At 44.0% G+C, this 20,037-nt stretch overlaps 3 non-coding genes across 3 annotated transcripts; all 3 read left to right on the top strand.

Annotated features, from left to right (window-relative positions):
• The first annotated feature begins 10,876 nt into the window (after positions 1-10,876).
• Positions 10,877-10,950, top strand: trnav-aac (transfer RNA valine (anticodon AAC)). Its single transcript has one exon. It is a non-coding gene; the product is annotated as a tRNA-Val (tRNA).
• A 563-nt stretch (positions 10,951-11,513) lies between these two features.
• On the top strand, positions 11,514-11,586 carry trnav-cac (transfer RNA valine (anticodon CAC)). The gene has a single exon. It is a non-coding gene; the product is annotated as a tRNA-Val (tRNA).
• A 1,215-nt stretch (positions 11,587-12,801) lies between these two features.
• trnav-cac (transfer RNA valine (anticodon CAC)) lies at positions 12,802-12,874 on the top strand. The gene has a single exon. It is a non-coding gene; the product is annotated as a tRNA-Val (tRNA).
• Positions 12,875-20,037: the final 7,163 nt, after the last annotated feature.

The raw sequence follows: 20,037 nt of genomic DNA, 5'->3' as shown, positions 1-20,037 counted from the left end.
TTGAGCGCTTTGCCTAAGGCTCTGGGTTTTGAGGCTCAGAAGAAAGGTTGGTTCTGCCATTTTTTTAATACTAAGGACACTCAAAATTATCGAGGGTCCTACCCGCCCGCCTCTTATTATGGGGTTGATACTATGATGTCTCATGAGAGGGAGGAATTCTTTAAATGGTACAATACGGTTAAGGGAGGTGTTTTTGATTTCCGAGAAGAGATGGCCGCTTATTGTAAAAATGATGTGGTGATCCTTAAAGAAGCCTGTGTGCGTTTCTGCGCCGAGGTTATCAACACATCGGGTCTCGACCCTTTGCAAAGTGTGACCATAGCGTCTCTCTGCATGAAAATGTATCGGTCCAATTTCTTGCAGAAAAACACTATAGCGGTCACCACTTCTGACAACTATCGTGCTAGACAAAAGAACTTTTCGACTGTCTCCATACAGTGGCTGGAATACCTGAGTGCCCGGGATAACATCTTCATCAGACATGCTTTAAATCAAGGGGAAGTCAAAATGGGGCCTTACTACTTAGACGGTTTTAGCGACGTGTCCGGGCGGCGTACCGCTTATGAGTTTGCAGGTTGTATTTACCATGGCTGTCCTCAGTGCTTCGACCCAAACACCTTTAACCCCGTAACACAAAAACTCTGCGGTGATATGTACTATGATTTCCAGGAACGAATTGAAACTTTAAAAAACACCTATGGTTTGAACGTGCTGGTGATTTGGAAACACGAGTGGACGACCCTGAAGCAACAGGAAGCGGGGGTACAACGGTTTATGGAAACCTTGGACTTTCCTGAACGTCTAGAGCCCCGGGATGCGTTATTTGGGGGTCGTACCAACGCCCTCTGTTTACATTATGAGGTAAAGGAGGGTGAGAGAGTAGATTACTATGATTTCACCAGTCTGTACCCTTATGTCAACAAGACCAAAATGTACCCGGTGGGGCGTCCAACCATTGTTTATCGTGACTTTCTCGAAATCGGACATTACTTTGGTTTGATCAAAGTCACCATGTACCCTCCTCGCGAGCTGTTCTTACCCATGTTGCCTTACAGGTGTTCGGGAAAATTGATGTTCCCTCTGTGTAGAACGTGTGTGGAAACTGAAAATCAAACTACAGAGTCGGTAAGGTGAATGAGGTTTGGCATTTTTCTGAAAAATCTGATACTCTTTTTGCTGATTACATTATGACCCATCTGAAAGGGAAACAGGAGGCATCGGGCTATCCCTCATGGTGTGTTGACTCCGCGGCCAAAGAGCGATACGTTCAGCAATATTTTGAAAAGGAAGGGATCCGTCTAGAGCCGGGGAACATAACTGTAAACCCCGCCAAGAGACAAATGTCCAAACAGATTTTAAACAGTCTGTGGGGTAAGTTTGGGGAAAGAAATTACCGTCTAAACACAACCTTGATTAAAACCCCTGAACAGTTTATAGAATTTATGTTTTCCAAACAACATGCAGTATCACACTTTCAATTCTTAAATGACCACGTGGCACAGGTCCAGTGGAGGGCCCCTAAAGATTACTATGATTTCACCAGTCTGTACCCTTATGTCAACAAGACCAAAATGTACCCGGTGGGGCGTCCAACCATTGTTTATCGTGACTTTCTCGAAATCGGACATTACTTTGGTTTGATCAAAGTCACCATGTACCCTCCTCGCGAGCTGTTCTTACCCGTGTTGCCTTACTGGTGTTCGGGAAAATTGATGTTCCCTCTGTGTAGAACGTGTGTGGAAACTGAAAATCAAACTACCTCTTGTCTGCACAGTGATGAAGAGAGAGCGCTGACGGGTGTTACCACGGCTTACGCCCGGCTTGAACTGTACAACTTAATGGATCAGTTGCAGGAACGCACGCTCTATCATGATACTGACTCTGTAATCTTTGTCACCAGGCCAGGGGATTGGGTCCCTCCCCTCGGGGACTACCTTGGGGAGTTAACGAGCGAACTAGATCCTCAGGACCACATAGTGGAGTTTGTTTCAGGGGGTCCTAAGACTTACGCATACAGAACGGCTGCGGGTAAGACCTGTATGAAAGTTAAGGGTTTCACTCTGAACCATTGTAACAACAAGCTCATTAACATCAAGTCTCTGACGACCCTGGTAGAAAGTTTTGTAACCGAGAAAGACGCGCCTCCTCGTGAGATTATTACAGCCGGAAATCAGATCTATCGCAATAAAAAGGGGTAAATGTTGGAAAATAGATCACTAAACAAACGATTCAGGGTGGTGTACAATAAAAGAGTGTTGAAGACTGATTATACCACTCTGCCTTATGGATATTAGCGGTGGTTTTGATAACAGACTTCAACACCCTTTCTCCTGTATTATAGCTGGTCCCTCCAATTCGGGGAAGAGCTATCTTATAAAGAACATCATAGAAGATGTGGACGCAACCAAGTCCCAAGCTCTTGACAACATAGTGTGGTGTTACTCTTGCTGGCAACCTCTCTACGATGATTTGGCTTCGAAAAAAAATAATCTGAAATTTGTGCAAGGTCTCCCCGCCTTGTTGTGTGACGATGACTTGTTCCCGCCCGGTCAAACTAATCTAGTGATCCTTGATGACCTGATGGAGCAGGCCGGTGACAACAGTGAAGTGGAAAAAGCTTTCACAAAGTACACTCATCATAGGAATTTAAGTATTATTTATTTAGTTCAAAATCTATTTTTTCAAGGTAAAAAAAGCCGCACTATTAATTTAAATGCCAATTATATAATTCTTTTTAAAAACCCCAGAGATAAACTACAGGTCACCGTCTTGGCTCGTCAAATGTACCCTAACCAGACCAAGTTCTTTTTGGAGGCATTTGAGGATGCCACCAAAAAACCCTACGGGTACTTGATTGCAGACTTAAAAGCACAAACCCCAGAAGACTTTCGCCTCAGAACAGGTTTGTGCCCGCCCGATTGGCCGGCAGTGTATGTGCTAAAGAAAAGGAAATAAATAAGAATGTCTGTTCGGATTAAAAGAAATCTGCCACTTTTGCAAATGTTATTTGAGGGGAGCCCGCGCCATAGGAAAGCTGTGCTGGCAGGGGCCCCCTCGGATTTGATCGAGACCCTGTGTGAAATAGCTTTTAACATCTTACGTGGTAATATACCCCTAACCCCTTCTCAACATTCTAAACTCAAAAAACAAAAAGCGGTTATCAAGATCATCGCTAATAAGAAGTATTCTATTAAAAGAAAAAGAAAGAAGATTAATCAAACCGGGGGTTTTATAGGACCGCTGTTGAGCATAGCCGTGCCTTTCCTAACCAGTCTTCTAGCTTCCAGAGTGGGTTAATAATGGAATATGCTCAGAAAATGTTTTTGATCCCTCAGGAGCAGCTTGAGAAACTGAGAAAAAATGTTGTCGGGCCAGAGCCCATTAGACAAACGGCCGAAAACAACCTGGACTCTGAAATGAAAGCTATACAGGCCAGGGCCGATTTAAATCAGTATTCCAAAGCCCAGTTGTATACCAACACGTTACAGCGCTACCTCCATTTGGTTAGACAGGGTGAAAAAGATCAAAACATTTTAACTTTAACCATGGCCTCTCAAGAAAATGGTTCTGGGGCTGATGCGGGGGGTACGGTTGATAAAGATGTTGCGGTGACCGAACCTGTTGAGAGTTCAGAGGGAGATGTTGTAACGGATGTTTTGAGAAACATGCCGGCCAGAAGCAAAAGACATGCAGAATATATCCTGCACAAAATGGTTCAGAAACCGCGGGTAACGGCTTGGAATGAACAGGGTGAATTTGTTTTTAAAGGACAACTGATCAAAGGTTCACACATGTTTGATTTGTTGAAGAGTGTCACTAGCACTAATAAGGTACCCGATAGTCGCCGACCTGTAGGCTGGAATGCTTTCCTACAGGCGATGGCCTGTCTGAACATGCCCCAATCCACAGTTCCTAACCAGGAAACGCGACAAAAATTCCATCTGTGTAAAGAGGTGGAGCCTGATCTGACTCCGATATCTCATTACTCTGACCGTGCTGAGCGACCATCCTCAGGATCAATCCATCGTTGGGAAGCTTATTAATCTCATGTTTTTATTTGTCTCCCCTGTAAATAATGACCCGACAAACAATTTTTTATTTAATTTGTTTTATTTTCAAATGTTGTACATTTATTTATAACATAACCCCTGCTTTGTATTAGAATTGTTTTGAATAAAAACAAAACTAATGATTCAAAGGCTGTTTTCATTATTTTTTCATCATCTTTTAAAATCCTCACAAGAACACCCCATCTGTATACATGGCTGGCTAGGGTCGTAAGTCATTGTGTTATAAGGGGGGGTCCACAGTGTACTGACAAACTCTGCCACTTTTTTATCATTTTGGCCTAAATCCTCACTGTACAAGGCCATAATATCGGGGTATGACCTTCCTTTAGATCTATGATATAAGAAAAACACACAGTGTTGACCACAAGTGAAGGTCTGAAGACTTTGTACTTGACGACCGCTGTAAATGGTTTCTTGACAGTTGTTGAGCAGAAAGTTATTGATCTTCCGAGGGAAAGGTCTGAAATCCGGGGGGTTTCCATAGGAATCAAAAAATTCACCACGGTGGTCCTCCCTTAGATAAATAGCCAGCCAATGTTCTCCGGGCATATTTTTAGGGTGTGTGTTGATTATGTACATTGCAGGTAAATTCTTGATCTTAAATTTAGGCAGCTGATCGCAGGCGTAGACTCCTTGAAACAGTTTCCGTGAGCCGGCCAGGGCATTCATGATGTGGTTGAGCTCTCTGGTGTTCATTTTAATAATAATCATACAGAACGTTTCTCCTCTGATTTACCTCAATAATGTTGTCAAACACAGCATACACGACCATATTTACAGTGCGTGGTAGAGGCTGCTTGAAACGCATCTCCAAACGCATATTGCCCGTCTTCATCAGTGAAAAATGTTGTCCACACTCTTCATCAGGGGTCAGGTTGAAACCGTTCAGGGTGTAACCGCTGCAGTATTCCCGGCGATCGATCAGCAGAGTTTGATCCTTGAGATGACGACCCGTAGCCAGTACTAGACTGTAATATTCACGAACCGCATTGCCGTTTTCAAAGTCAGGTTGAAAAGGTCTGGATGGAACCTGCACACCATCGACGTACAACGCTATAAATTCCGCGTTAAAATGTTTAAAGTTAAAGGGGTTCTTGTTGTAAACCCCGGTAAATGCATCATTATCCACGAGACCTATAATAACCTGTTTTGGGAGCTGTCCTAGAAACAGATTTTCCTGGTTCATCACCCGTGTCCCTGCGGGGATACTGTGGACTTTCATATAGACTCTTTCGATCGGGTACTTGGCGTTTGCCGTCATTAACGCCTGCGTGTGTCCTAGTTTAACCGCCGGGGAGACGGACACTTTCTTCACAAACAGCGAGGCCAATAATATGGTCAGTTTATATTTTTCAGTATCAGGGGTCATCAGACAAAAAGCACTTTTACTACGGATCATTTTAATTTTAATGTCTACCCCGTTGAGCATGAGTTTTTCTTGGAAAAATATGTCTGCATGGATATGCCCCATTAGCTCAAAGGTCCTCCCTTCTGTTGAAGAGGCCGTTCTTTTTTGAAAACCCTTATTGAGTCCCTCTGGATCCTTGTCGTCCATAGCTTCCGGGATGTCTTTGAAGAAAAGGCCGGGGCTGAACTGTTTGCTCAGGGTCTCCTCACTATAATTAAGGATACACTCCATCATGGCTCTATAGGGGTAAGTATTGCTGCTTTGACTAATGAGCCGATCTCCCAGGGTCACATCCACCTGTGAAAACATGGTGGCCACCGGGTAATTGATGACCCCAGCGTTGGCCGTCTTCTCGATTGCATCGCCATCCTCATCAGTCACTTTACAGTTCATTAAAATAAATGTGTTATTCAAATCAATATAATCCTCGCCATTGCCAGCTATAAAAAACTCCAGAGGGGCCGTGTCTGAAATTTCCACGATATGTTGGAGAATGAGAGATTCTTCGTTTTTTGTTAGCCACGGATCTTCGTCGCCCTGGTGGACACATGCTGTTTCTTCTTTTACCCCCCCTCCTCGCCATTACCATGAGACCCGAACCCTCCTGATGCTCATGGCTAGCTGCCCGGTTCATAACATTGGTGAACACGTCACTAACAATATTTTTAGCCGCTGATTTCAAGTGGGGTCTGGCTATAGCAAAGCCTCTCTTAAGCAGGGGTACGGCCATTCTAAAGAGACCACGAAAGAGTCCTCCTAGACCGGCGCCATACATTGTGGGGGCTCCTACAATACCGGGCAAGCCGTTCCCGGCTTGCATCTTGTAATAATCCACATAGGCGCTAGGATCTACATAACCCCTCGAGGTAGCCATTTTAATAATGTACACACTGTTTCAGGGGTCGAAAATGTAGTTTGACAATAACTTTACCGAAGCGGAAGGGTACGTTGATATTCTGATCCGATTTGACTTCGATCATGATGTTGTCAAAGTGGGTCTTTGAGACTGGTACGTAGTGTGGCTTGTCATAAGTAATTGTGACCATGTCATTGCTTTTACCTTTAATAAGTACATTTCTCAAAAGGGGGACATAACTATCCCCGACCCTCTGGTGGGTTATGATATCCGTATACACATAAAGAGTGTAAAAGCCGCCCCACCACTTCTGAGAACCTGCTCTCTGTGTCAGAATAGAACCCTAATATACGCCCCAGTTGGCCGCTGGTTTGAATGCTAATACCTGGTTTTGACACCTTGTACACTCTGTTTTTAATAGGGTTGTAATATAGCTTGATGTTGGGGGTGCCTTCTGAGAACTGTTTATGAATCTCATCTAATATTTTATCCACATTGTCATAATAACCTCCTTGTATCGTGAATATCCATTGATTTTAACATCATCAAAAATGGCGAAGGTGGCATCCTTATCTTGTAAAACAGCCCAAGTGTAAGGATACTGTATTTCCGCCAACCCCACTTCCCACGACCCCCTTAGATCTATAGATTTTCCAAATTGTACCGTGTAACTGGATATTTCATTTTTAGGGTATATATCGAGAGAGGCGTTACTGGGTAGAGTCACGTAGAAGCCTCCTGATTCCATCTTGAGTACCGAAAGTAATGCCCCCAACACACCCACGGGCATGTTGTTATAAGGATTGAATATCGCAAACCTGTTGTTCCGGGACCCAACTATTGAACTTTTCAGGCCATCCAAGCCATTTTACCAACACGTATTTTTTCCGGTTCTGGGTTTTTTCAGCTAATATCTTTTCAACTCTGTATACACTGTCTTTACCCACAATCATTTTTTGTAACTCGGCTTCGTAAAACGTTCCTTCTATATCCTCCCCGTCATAGTCTTTTAACCGGTACACGGGGGGGTCTCAAGCCAACTGTTCGGTAACTGTAAAATATTCGTCAGAAAATGTTTGTTCATAACCTTTGGCAAAAGTACTCCTTAGCTTTGAAACGCGAACCACATCACCGATGTTGAACTTATAAGTAGTTTTTCCCTTCTTAATAAATGGTCCGTATAATTCTTTATAGACCTTAAAATAATTACTTTGATCAACATCTATAGGCTTCATTTTAATACTGGTGTGATACCCTTGGTTGTAAGCATCGATAAAATCCTGAACTTTATCAAAATACTTGAACGTGTTGACCGCTGTAAAATATCTCCAGATTTTGGTCTTCATGGTGCGGTTAAACCTCTCCACTACCAATGCCTTAAGCTCATTACCGGTGGTGAAATGATGTATTTTGTGTCTCTTCAGTAGATTCTGAAATTCTCTGTTGAGAAACTCTTTTCCTTTATCAGTCTGCAGTTTTTTAGGACATCGACCCTGGGACAATATATCCTCAAAGGCCCTTGTCACCGCCCGACCTGTTTTTTTATGTAGAATGCGAGCCCAGGCATATTTTGATAACACATCGATACACATCAACATCAATTTGTGACCATTGTTATGTTTTGATAAATTTGACATATCGACTAGATCCATTTGCCATTGTGAGTCTATGTCAGTTGCATATACGCGGTTTCTTTTAAAGTTAATCCTGAGAGGTTTATGTAAGGTATAGGCGTCTTGTTCCCGTAACCATTCTGAAACAACCACATCATTAACCTTCACTCCGGCCTCAGCGAGTCCTCTTTGAAAACCCTTCTTACCCGCCAAACCCCCAATCTTGGCTGGGTTGTAGTATAGTTCCTGCATTTGGGGAGCTTGCCGAATCATTCTGTCAAATAACCAAACAGACCCACACTATGCGCAAAGTTTTTATACAAGGTTTTTTATTCAACTTCAGGAGAGCAGATACCCCTTTTTAGACATTTGAGAAAAGTATAACATACACAACAATTTTTTCTACGGTCCAGACAAAAAGAAATCAGATGATTGGTTACTTGATCTATATCAACAAATATACCTGTTTCTTTATCTTGTAGGCACACACCTCAGTTACATATGTAAATAAAACAACAATATGACCTATTTTAAAAGTAAACAGAGGTGTATTAAACATGCTCAGCAAAAGGTCATACAGATGTTGATGATATGGCCTAATATCATTCTTGGCCCCCTTGAGCGCTTCATCCCAGTGTTCGTACCCCCCGGTCTTTGTTACAGCAGCCATTCACTTTTCCAGGTTTGAAAGTTGATCCTCATCGATGGTTAAATCTGTAGAGAAAAGGCTCGCGTTGGCTACTTTTCTGTCAAGCACATGGTGTAATAGCGCTCTCAGGTTAGCTACAGAGTGTTGATGACAGAACCAGTTGCAGAAGCAGTCCAGAACATTCCCCATGTTCAAAGTCCCTTAGTTCAGGTCAGAGTCTGAATCAGTGGCGTAGATGTCGAATTCTTCGTCGCTGCCCCCAGCTTTAACTTCTTTACGGAAGAAATAAGCTTTTAGCTTGCCAGCGGTTTTTCTACTCGGCTCATCCAGGTCATTGAGCAGCTGCCCAAGTTTCTCTATTATAAACGGCTCCTTTTTCAGCTCCAGCAAAATCTCATCTATGATTTTCTGGACTTGTCCCGCAGTGACATGTATGTGGGAGTAAGACAGCGCCTTGATTAGTGCCGGTTTCAGCCACGGTTTGTTCAGTCTTCTGTAAAACACGTTGAAATAGAACAGGAAATAGTAACGGTCTGGTTCAAACAAACAACTGTGTCTCAACTGACTGGGGTGATTCACTTCACACCCCCGACAGACTTCTTTCAGAGCTCGGTCGATGAGAGCACTCAGAATATACACCAGGGTGCTTTTAACTACTCTGCTTACTTGGTCACATACCCCGGGCATAAATCCTGCGTCTTCATCACGCCCCCGGGACAGTCCGATGCTCATTGGGTCGCCTGGTGGTTTGTGGGGTGTTTCTACATCCATTGGACTGACCCCCTCCTGAGACGCACAGAAGGTAGACAGTTCGGCAAAATCGAGGCCCTCCATGAGCTCCAGAGGCTGGGGATCCCCGAGACTCATTTGGTCATCCATCGCACCTCATGTTGTTTCGTCCTGAGGGACCGGGGTCTGAGGTCTTGGAGGGTAACCGCAGTCAGAGGGTTCCGGAGTGTATACAAAATCTGGGGAATAGAACCAGGGGTGATCCCGGGTTTGAAGAGGCCTGTAGAGCCTGTCGACGTCCGCAGCTTTCGGGTAAGACATTCTCTTTAATTTTAAACCATGAATGAATTGTTGCGCCTTTTATCCTATCTCTTCACTACGTCACGACACACCGCCCTCTTAGAAGAGAGTAGCCCCTGAGCCGTCAGACGGCGTCAAACATAATTTCAGTAACCTGTTTTTCTGGATCCTCCACACCCCCTTCAATAGGGTTTGTAATCAGGGTACTGCTAAGCAAAACCTTACGATCTGTAGTTAGAGATAGACTCTTCACCACTCTACCGTAGTTCTGCAAGCTTTCCCATTCACCACCTTTCAAAACCCTGAGTCGGAGACTCCATTTCGCATTCTCTTGGACCCTCTTGCAAGCCTTCTAGAGTCTTATCCCCAAGCCCCAGATCTCTCCAGGCCATCACCTTCAACCAGTCCTCATAAGAGTATTCAATTACCGTCTCAAAAGGTTCCAACGTACCCTCCTTCTCTCCCAAAGCAAAAAGCTCCACTCCAACATAGCTGGGATCCCTTTTAAAGCGGTAACCCCGTCGAGCCCCCCAGAACAACACCCAGGAGCGTTCAATCTTCAAATTGGTGAGTACAGGAACCCTTGCCCGGGATTGTTTCTTGCGGGGTTTCATGTTGATGTCGCTGGACATGTTGAAGAAGCGGGATGTTTCAGAAGCTGAGAATTAAAGAGGTATTGCCTAAAAGCAGCGCGGGTTCTTAAATAGAGAGGAGAGTTTCGGGGCGTTGCCTTCAGAGGGGTGGGGGTATTTATGGGTGGCCTTGTTGTTCAGGGTTTTATGGGTGTACACTTTCTGACGGATATGACGTAGGAATAATTAAGGAAATAACTCTACCTAAAATCACGCCCCCCAATTATGACGTAGGAATATTAATAAGCTTAGGGCATACGTCATAACAAAATAGGCCGCGCCCAAAAAACCCTACTATCTACTCTTATGTAGTTGAAGGCGCAGTATAGCTCTGATAGTCTGGTGGTGACGGAAGACCACCAGCCGTTTGAACAAGCCATTCAGCATCACCTTGTTGGGCTAAGTGCAGGCACTGTCAGAGCGCAGGGCGTCCTGCCTTTGAAAGAGTTTCCGTAGTGTCCTGATGTGCCCTTTAGCAATGCCAAACAGGTCTGTGAAAATGGCATCCTTTCGCGGCACTTCAGACGCCATCTTACAGCCTAGCCGACCTGAAACGCCTGAGCCCGTTTTACCAGCAGGCTTCAACGGTAACCGTTTGAAGCAAGAGGCGGCGGTGTCAGTTTCCGTAGTGTAGCGGTTATCACGTTCGCCTAACGCGCGAAAGGTCCCCGGGTTCGAAACCGGGCGGAAACAGCCTGCTGTGGGCTGGCCCTTTTCGTCCTGCTTGCCCTCGTGGTTCCCCGGAGGCGGTGGGTGGCTTTTCTTCATTGGAGTGCCCGAAATCGGTGCTTTCAGAGCGTCCGTCCGTCGACAGGTTGAAATTGTAAACGCTGGTGTAGCCACTTTTAATTAAAATCTGATGATGTTGATGTTGTTGTTCTTGTTGTTGTTCTTGTTGTCATCGTGGTCGCCGTCATTATTATTGTTAAAGTAAAGCAGTAGTTAGATTTGTTGCTACCGTAAGGTGCAGAAGGCACAATAGCTCTGTGATTGTCTGATGGTGGCACAAGACGAGCAGCAGCTGTTTGAACAAGCCATTGAGCATCACCTTGTTGGGGTAAGTGTAAGTCTTGTCATTGCTCAGGGCGTTCTTCCTTTGAAAGAGTTTCCAAAGTGTCCTGATGTGCCCTTGAGCAATGCAATATAGGTCAGTGAAAATAGAAACCTTTATCTCACAGGCTGGCCCACGGGAAACGCCTGTGTGCGTTTTACCAGCCGGCTTCGATAGGAGTTATTCGAAATACCAGGACGGGTTGGTTTCCGTAGTGTAGTGGCTATCACGTTTGCCTCACACGCGAAAGGTCCCCGGTTCGAAACCGGGTGGAAACAACCCGCGGTGCACGTGTGCCAGTGCCGTGTTACCCGTCCCCCATCTCTCTGCTCCAAGGGTGGCTGTCGTTTTCTCTTCCTCGGAGTGGCAAGAAATCCTGACCTTGAGAACAAACGATGTAAGAAGGGTAGCTTTGCGAGGCGCTGGAACTGACACTTTTAAAATCGATACATGTTGTTGCTGTTACAATACGACCGTAGCAGGATCGGCGACATTGCTGTTACTCTTATGTAGTTGAAGGCGCAAAATAGCTCTGATAGTCTGGTGGTGACGGAAGACCACCAGCCGTTTGAACAAGCCATTCAGCATCACCTTGTTGGGCTAAGTGCAGGCACTGTCTGATCGCAGGGCGTCCTGCCTTTGAAAGAGTTTCCGAAGTATCCCGAAATCGGTGCACTCAGAGCGTCCGTCCGTCGACAGGATGAAATTGTAAACGCTGGTGTAGCCACTTTTAATTAAAATCTGATGATGATGATGATGATGATGTTGTTGTTCTTGTTGTTGTTCTTGTTGTTCTTGTTGTCGTCGTGGTCGCCGTCATTATTATTGTTAAAGTAAAGCAGTAGTTAGATTTGTTGCTACCGTAAGGTGTAGAAGGCACAATAGCTCTGATAGTCTGGTGGTGAAGGAAGACCACCAGCCGTTTGAACAAGCCATTCAGCATCACCTTGTTGGGCTAAGTGCACGCACTGTCTGATCGCAGGGCGTCCTGCCTTTGAAAGAGTTTCCGAAGTATCCCGAAATCGGTGCACTCAGAGCGTCCGTCCGTCGACAGGTTGAAATTGTAAACGCTGGTGTAGCCACTTTTAATAAAAATCTGATGATGATGTTATTGTTCTTGTTGTTGTTGTTGTTGTTCTTGTTTTTCTTTTTGTCGTCGAGGTCGCCGTCATTATTATTGTTAAAGTAAAGCTACCGTAAGGTGTAGAAGGCACAATAGCTCTGTGATTGTCTGATGGTGGCACAAGACGAGCAGCAGCTGTTTGAACAAGCCAGTGAGCATCACCTTGTTGGGGTAAGTGTAAGTCTTGTCATAGCTCAGGGCGTTCTTCCTTTGAAAGAGTTTCCAAAGTGTCCTGATGTGTCCTTGAGCAATGCAAAATAGGTCAGTGAAAATAGAAACCTTTATCTCACAGGCTGGCCCACGGGAAACGCCTGTGCGCGTTTTACCAGCCGGCTTCGATGGGAGCCATTCGAAACACCACGACAGGTCGGTTTCCGTAGTGTAGTGGCTATCACGTTCGCCTCACACGCGAAAGGTCCCTGGTTCGAAACCGGGCGGAAACAACCCGCGGTGCACGCGTGCTAGTGCTTTGTTATCTGTCCCTGTAACGCGGCCGGCCATCGTTTTCTCTTCCTCGGAGTGTCAAGAAATCCTGACCTTGAGAACAAACGATCACAGAAGGGTAGCTTTGCGAGGCGCTGGAACTGACAGTTTTAAAATCGATACATGTTGTTGCTGTTACAATACGACCGTAGCAGGATCGGCGACATTGCTGTTACTCTTATGAGTAGATAGTAGGGTTTTATGGGCGCGGCCTATTTTGTTATGACGTATGCCCTAAGCTTATTAATATTCCTACGTCATAATTGGGGGGCGTGATTTTAGGTAGAGTTATTTCCTTAATTATTCCTACGTCATATCCGTCAGAAAGTGTACACCCATAAAACCCTGAACAACAAGGCCGCCCATAACCTGTTGTTCTTGTTGTTCTTGTTGGTCAACTGTAGAGTGTGAATGGGTCGGCTCTTCCTGTAGTGTTTGGGGGTCTTTTTTAAATATACATGTAATGGTTTAGTAAATCTAAACCGTTATAAGATCAACAAGTTCTGTTGTCTGTAATGGTCCCAGGTCTTAACAATGCCAGTTTTGAATAGTGCGTTTATCATATTCACACTGTCTCTGTCTGTCTCTCTCTCTCTCTCGCCCAATCATTTTATAAGATCAACAAGTTCTGTTGTCTGTTATGATCCCAGGTCCTAACAATGCCTGTTTTGCATAGGGTACTTATGTTATCCACACTGTATCTGGCTCTGTCTCTCCCCTCAAATTTAATTAAAAATAAAATTAAAAAAGAGGGTGTGTGTGTGGGTGTTTGTGTGTATAGGTTAATTGTTTTTGTAAAAAAAAAAAAAAAAAGCTGTGGTTATATTTTATCTCTCACATAATGTGTTCAGTCGTTTTACTTAAATACATTCTAGGGTCTTAAAGCTCATAAGAGTTAGACTTAAGATAAGGATATGCTTTTAAGGTATTTTAGCAGTCTCAATCCCTGATGATAAGGAATCGTTTAAAAAATAAAAACAACTGATCACTCAATGCTAAATAGATCACAACACTCAAGGCTAAATCACTCACACCATGGGTGGCGGGGGTGGGCTCAGACAACAGTACGTATGGCATGTGGTATCAAAACATTCAGAATACTTTTAACCTATATAATTTATAAGCTTTGTAAAATAAACCCAAATATCTCTTTTGCGGGGATAAACGCTGTTCTGAGTAGTTTGTGACTTGTTTAATACCAAACAAAGCATCGCTATTAAAAAAAAAAAAAAAATCACTGTAAAAGCGCTAGTTATTTTAGATCTTTATAGTTATTTTCTTGGCTCAGGTTGTTTTTTAGCGCTTATAAAGGCCTGAAATATTCTTAGTGGTTTGTTGACTATAGGTCTTGATGCACAAAGGCCAGACCAGAACAATGCCATACACGCAGATCCGGCATGTGGCCATCAGTATAAGTATGAAGGTCTGGTCTTCAGCTCGACAGACTCTTACTGACCTTTCGATTTAAGACTAAAGATCAACAATGTCCGGAAACAACATCAGCGACTTCGATTTAAATGAGTTTTTAGGCAAGTCTTCAGATTATTTTCATTGACTCAGAGCGTGTTGTGTGCATGTATTGTAAATAAGGCTATAACATCTGTTTTAAGTTCTGTAAAATTATTTTTCAGCCAGTCAACAGGAGTTAATTCCCAACGCTGAGGAGATCATCTGGAACAACGACGGTAAGATTTTTGTGTTTGCGCTCATGGGTTCTTATGTATGGGTGTGTGTGGTTTTGAAGCGGCTCATTAGAGTTATGAAAACGTTTTAATATATATTAATGCCGGTCTCTTTAATTACACAGAAACTATCGAAAGGCCTGTGATTAATGTCTCCGAGGATCGACCAAGAGAAGTGGTTGTCCCTAGACAGACTGTCTGCCGACCGGGTAAGAACTAAATCCCTGTTTGTTTGTATAACGTTTCTGTAAGATGTTTGAGTCCAGTTTTGTTAATTTTAAAAAATTATCCTGTCTAACAGTATTAAGAAACGTGGTTCGAGACAACGAAAGGCCTTCCACATCGAGGGCTTGTTTCGTTTTACCTTCGAGAACCGTAACCTTTCAAGAATCTGAAAGGCCGTCAGCCCCGGTATCTGATAGCTGTGAGTATATGTCTGCAGCCTGTAAGAGGTTAAAGCTTTTTATAAAGCGGTGTGGTTAAAGGTTAAACATGTCTCTTACCTTCACAGCGGTGCAAAAAGCTAAACCAGCCGAAAAAAATAAGAAACGATTATTCTGTGGAGGTAAGTAAGATCTTTCAAACTTTAATGTTTTTAAAAGGGCTTTGTTTGCCCGTTGAGGGCTAATATTTAAGCGATGGGTGACCGTTTCCTGTAGGGCGGGGGGTTCTGGGAAAGATCTTTAGAAGTCCGGACAGGTCTAGGCTTGTTTCTGGGGAACGTGTTTAGAAATGACCGATTGCCGTACCGTCTGGTTAGGAAGTAAAGCCGTCCGAAAGGGTTTAGTAAGTTGTTTGGCTTATCTCCCGCTATTATACTTCTGTTTTAAAGTGGTTGTAGGAAAAGGCTTGAAGGTGTTCATTGTATTTAATATTTAAACAGATCGTGAAAACGTTTGTGAAACAGGAAGTCCCGGGATCAGGAATCGTTTACACTTGGAAGGTTCGTTTAAAAATGAAATGTTGTTGTGTGTGTGTGTGTTTTATTAACAATATTACAGTTTTTAAAGAAACATTTAAGAAACAGTTTATTTACAGCGGCTTCTCTGTTTTACATTTATTATCAAGTCCTAATAAATATATTGTCTGTAAATAATATTGCGTTGTAGTGAATGTCTAAGGCTATTTTCAAAGGTCTAAAAAAGCTAAAGGTTTTGAATGTCCTGGACATGTTGTTTTAAGTTTGATTTCTGTCGCCGTTTAAAGATGTAAATGTAATGTATATTTTTATTCTTCCCAAGACTCTTGGGATAGTCATTCTGTGGATGAGCTATTGAGAACAATTACCCCGTCTAAGTGGGATCAAACATCTTCCCCGGTGAGATCACCGAGAGGATCCCCCACGGTGGTCTTGGAGACCCCCCAACATCTACTCAGGCCACAGCCTTCTGGGGGTAATTCAACACCCCAGATTCAGCCCGCCGCATTGTCGGGCGGAACAAATACAGGCATCCAACAACCTCATGGGTCGCCGTCAGTCAGGGCTGACACACCACCCAACGACGGCCTGGTTTCAACATCGTTCCCCCAGACCCATTTCTTGGCTACAGAAACGCGGAACAGTACCCCGCGCTTGGCCAGGGTGTCACCGCAAAGGCCTTCTTGGTCTCCGTCCATGAGTATACGCTCGCTCCCTGCCTCCTTCGACCGAGATTTACCGGAGCGACCATCCTTTGAAGCTGAGCCAGGCCACCAGCCCCCGGAGCTACTTCCTGAAGGTCGGCATGAGTTGCTACATACTTTGTTACAAAATCAAAGACTTGTGTTAGTGGGGCAAAACCTGGTGATAGAGAGCCAAAACACCCTTATTAATACCCTTACTAACGAATTGTACCGTATTTAATGTTTTAATAGACACAAAACGCCTTACTATTGTGGGTTGTTGGAAAAATAAAAAATAAATTAAAAAATGTCCTGACTTGGTAAAAGAACTCACAAACTAAAGGATTATGAACAAGCTAGGGCCCCAAAAAGACCTTCCCGAGAGAACATCCCCGGCCCTGTTGTGAACTCCTCTGATGTCCCAATGAACCTGGAACTATTACAAATGATAAATGATTTAAATAACCCCCAATTACCACTGATAGAATGTGAATTAACAGACTTACCGGTGAACCCCGACCTGTTACAGATGGTCAATGATCTAAATAACCACCTCCCACCGGTAGCGCTTATAGAGGTTCACCCCCTAGTTCACCCCGATTTGTTTGAAATGGTGGAGGCTTTGGAGGAGCTACCCCGACCAAATTCTGCCCCTATTATAAATGATTTGAGACAATTAGAACACAGGATGGCGGCAGAAGCAGCCATCACTATAGAGGAGGGTCTTGACATTAACCGGTTGGATATCTTTGAAGGACTTTTACAGGCTTTAAATGAGCCTCCTCAAAAAGGGGGTTTTGTAGATGTCAGCAGTGGGGGTGTTCGGAATGTGGAGGGTTCTGAGACTGATAAGGCTGTGGAGGACATGCTCTGTGAGAATGTAGGGGGTGAAGGCTTTGTTCAAAATGATGATGTGTCCAAGAGTACCAGTGATCCCGTGATTATAGATAGACCGGCCTATAACAATTTTGAAATGATTCAGCGTTTTAATTTTGCAGAACTTTTAAATTGTGACAATTATGCAGAAATATTTGTCAACATACACGAGGCCTTGCAGAAAATGCTTGAACAGGTTGCTGAAAGGGTCAGACCTCGAGATGTTGTACAGTTAGAACTCAGAGGGGATGATTTGTTTAGCAACCTATCTGTAATGCTGAGTGGAGATAATTTAGACGTCTGGCTAAAATCGAAGCGTTATTGCAAAGTAACGCAGCCATCATAGCTGATGAAAGTCTGTCTCTGGTAATGAATGTGGTTCGTAACCCTGAGGGTGGGGCGCTTAGAAGACTGTCGAAATGCTTGAAGAACGACATAATTAGGACCAAGCTCAGGCAATTAGTGGTGAGTTCCAGTGGGGACAATAAGCTCTGTTTTGCTTACAGTTTAATAAAACTACTCACCCCCGACATGCCTGAACCCCAAGCTCTGCAAGAGGCTTTAATGCTTCATCAGAGGGCCGGCTTAAACTCTCAACAGATGGTTGCCTTTTCAGACATCACCAAGTTTGAGGAGTTGTTGTCTTTAAAAATTGTTGTGTGGTACCGTTGTGAGGTAAAGGAAGTATTTGTGAAATTTCAGATACATCCTGAAACCCTTACACAGACACTGTTTCTCTTCCTAAGTGATAGTCATTACTTTGGAATAAAGAGTTTGACGGCTTTTTTGGGTTGTTCGTATGTTTGTCATTGGTGTTATAAGGCCTTCAATGATAAGCTTAAGCACCGCTGTGACGGTTACTGTAACGTCTGTTTCAATCCGCAATGTCGTAAGGGTTTGGCCCCTACCATCCGATGTAAAGATTGCTTAAGGATTTGTCTCTCAGCGTTCTGTTTTTCCGAGCATAAGGTACAGAGGGCCGCTGCTGAGGGGGTTAAAAAACGGAGTTATTGTGATCAAACTAAATATTGCCCGCAGTGTTGCCTCCAGTACCGTTTTCATGAGGTTAAACCACACAAATGTCTGGAGCCGAGATGCAGGATCTGTAATGCTGATTTAACCCCGGGGTCCGAACACCAGTGCTTTATTCAGCCGGTTAAAAAGGAGCCGCCGCACAACCGGTATGTCTTTTTTGCTTTTGAATGCCGGCAAGAAAACGGGGTCCACGTTGCTAATTATATACACTGTATTGACATGTTGGATCGTGAGTGGTCAGCTAGCGGTGAGAGTTGTGTCAGGGATTTCTTTACGCGGTATCGCGGTCCAAAATACCTCAATTACACATTTATTGCCCACAATGCTAAGGGTTATGATTCTTACATTTTGATGAAGTATCTGGTGGAAAATGGGGTGACCCCAAAAATAATAGCTCAGGGTAGCAAGATCATGTGTTTCACCGACGAAGCTTTCAACTAACGTTACATAGACTCGTTAAATTTCCTCCCCATGAAATTGAGCGCTTTGCCTAAGGCTCTGGGTTTTGAGGCTCAGAAGAAAGGTTGGTTCTGCCATTTTTTTAATACTAAGGACACTCAAAATTATCGAGGGTCCTACCCGCCCGCCTCTTATTATGGGGTTGATACTATGATGTCTCATGAGAGGGAGGAATTCTTTAAATGGTACAATACGGTTAAGGGAGGTGTTTTTGATTTCCGAGAAGAGATGGCCGCTTATTGTAAAAATGATGTGGTGATCCTTAAAGAAGCCTGTGTGCGTTTCCGCGCCGAGGTTATCAACACATCAGGTCTCGACCCTTTGCAAAGTGTGACCATAGCGTCTCTCTGCATGAAAATGTATCGGTCCAATTTCTTGCAGAAAAACACTATAGCGGTCACCACTTCTGACAACTATCGTGCTAGACAAAAGAACTTTTCGACTGTCTCCATACAGTGGCTGGAATACCTGAGTGCCCGGGATAACATCTTCATCAGACATGCTTTAAATCAAGGGGAAGTCAAAATGGGGCCTTATGACTTAGACGGTTTTAGCGACGTGTCCGGGCGGCATACCGCTTATGAGTTTGCAGGTTGTATTTACCATGGCTGTCCTCAGTGCTTCGACCCAAACACCTTTAACCCCGTAACACAAAAACTCTGCGGTGATATGTACTATGATTTCCAGGAACGAATTGAAACTTTAAAAAACACCTATGGTTTGAACGTGCTGGTGATTTGGAAACACGAGTGGACGACCCTGAAGGAACAGGAAGCGGGGGTACAACGGTTTATGGAAACCTTGGACTTTCCTGAACGTCTAGAGCCCCGGGATGCGTTATTTGGGGGTCGTACCAACGCCCTCTGTTTACATTATGAGGTAAAGGAGGGTGAGAGAGTAGATTACTATGATTTCACCAGTCTGTACCCTTATGTCAACAAGACCAAAATGTACCCGGTGGGGCGTCCAACCATTGTTTATCGTGACTTTCTCGAAATCGGACATTACTTTGGTTTGATCAAAGTCACCATGTACCCTCCTCGCGAGCTGTTCTTACCCGTGTTGCCTTACAGGTGTTCGGGAAAATTGATGTTCCCTCTGTGTAGAACGTGTGTGGAAACTGAAAATCAAACTACCTCTTGTCTGCACAGTGATGAAGAGAGAGCGCTGACGGGTGTCTGGTGTAGCATTGAGCTTGACAAGGCGGTGGAGAAAGGTTACAGAGTCGGTAAGGTGAATGAGGTTTGGCATTTTTCTGAAAAATCTGATACTCTTTTTGCTGATTACATTATGACCCATCTGAAAGGGAAACAGGAGGCATCGGGCTATCCCTCATGGTGTGTTGACTCCGCGGCCAAAGAGCGATACGTTCAGCAATATTTTGAAAAGGAAGGGATCCGTCTAGAGCCGGGGAACATAACTGTCAACCCCGCCAAGAGACAAATGTCCAAACTGATTTTAAACAGTCT

The sequence above is a fragment of the Amia ocellicauda genome, assembly GCF_036373705.1.
Source record: "Amia ocellicauda isolate fAmiCal2 chromosome 11 unlocalized genomic scaffold, fAmiCal2.hap1 SUPER_11_unloc_3, whole genome shotgun sequence".
NCBI lineage: Eukaryota > Metazoa > Chordata > Actinopteri > Amiiformes > Amiidae > Amia > Amia ocellicauda.
This window is presented reverse-complemented; position numbering and strand designations above follow the sequence as displayed.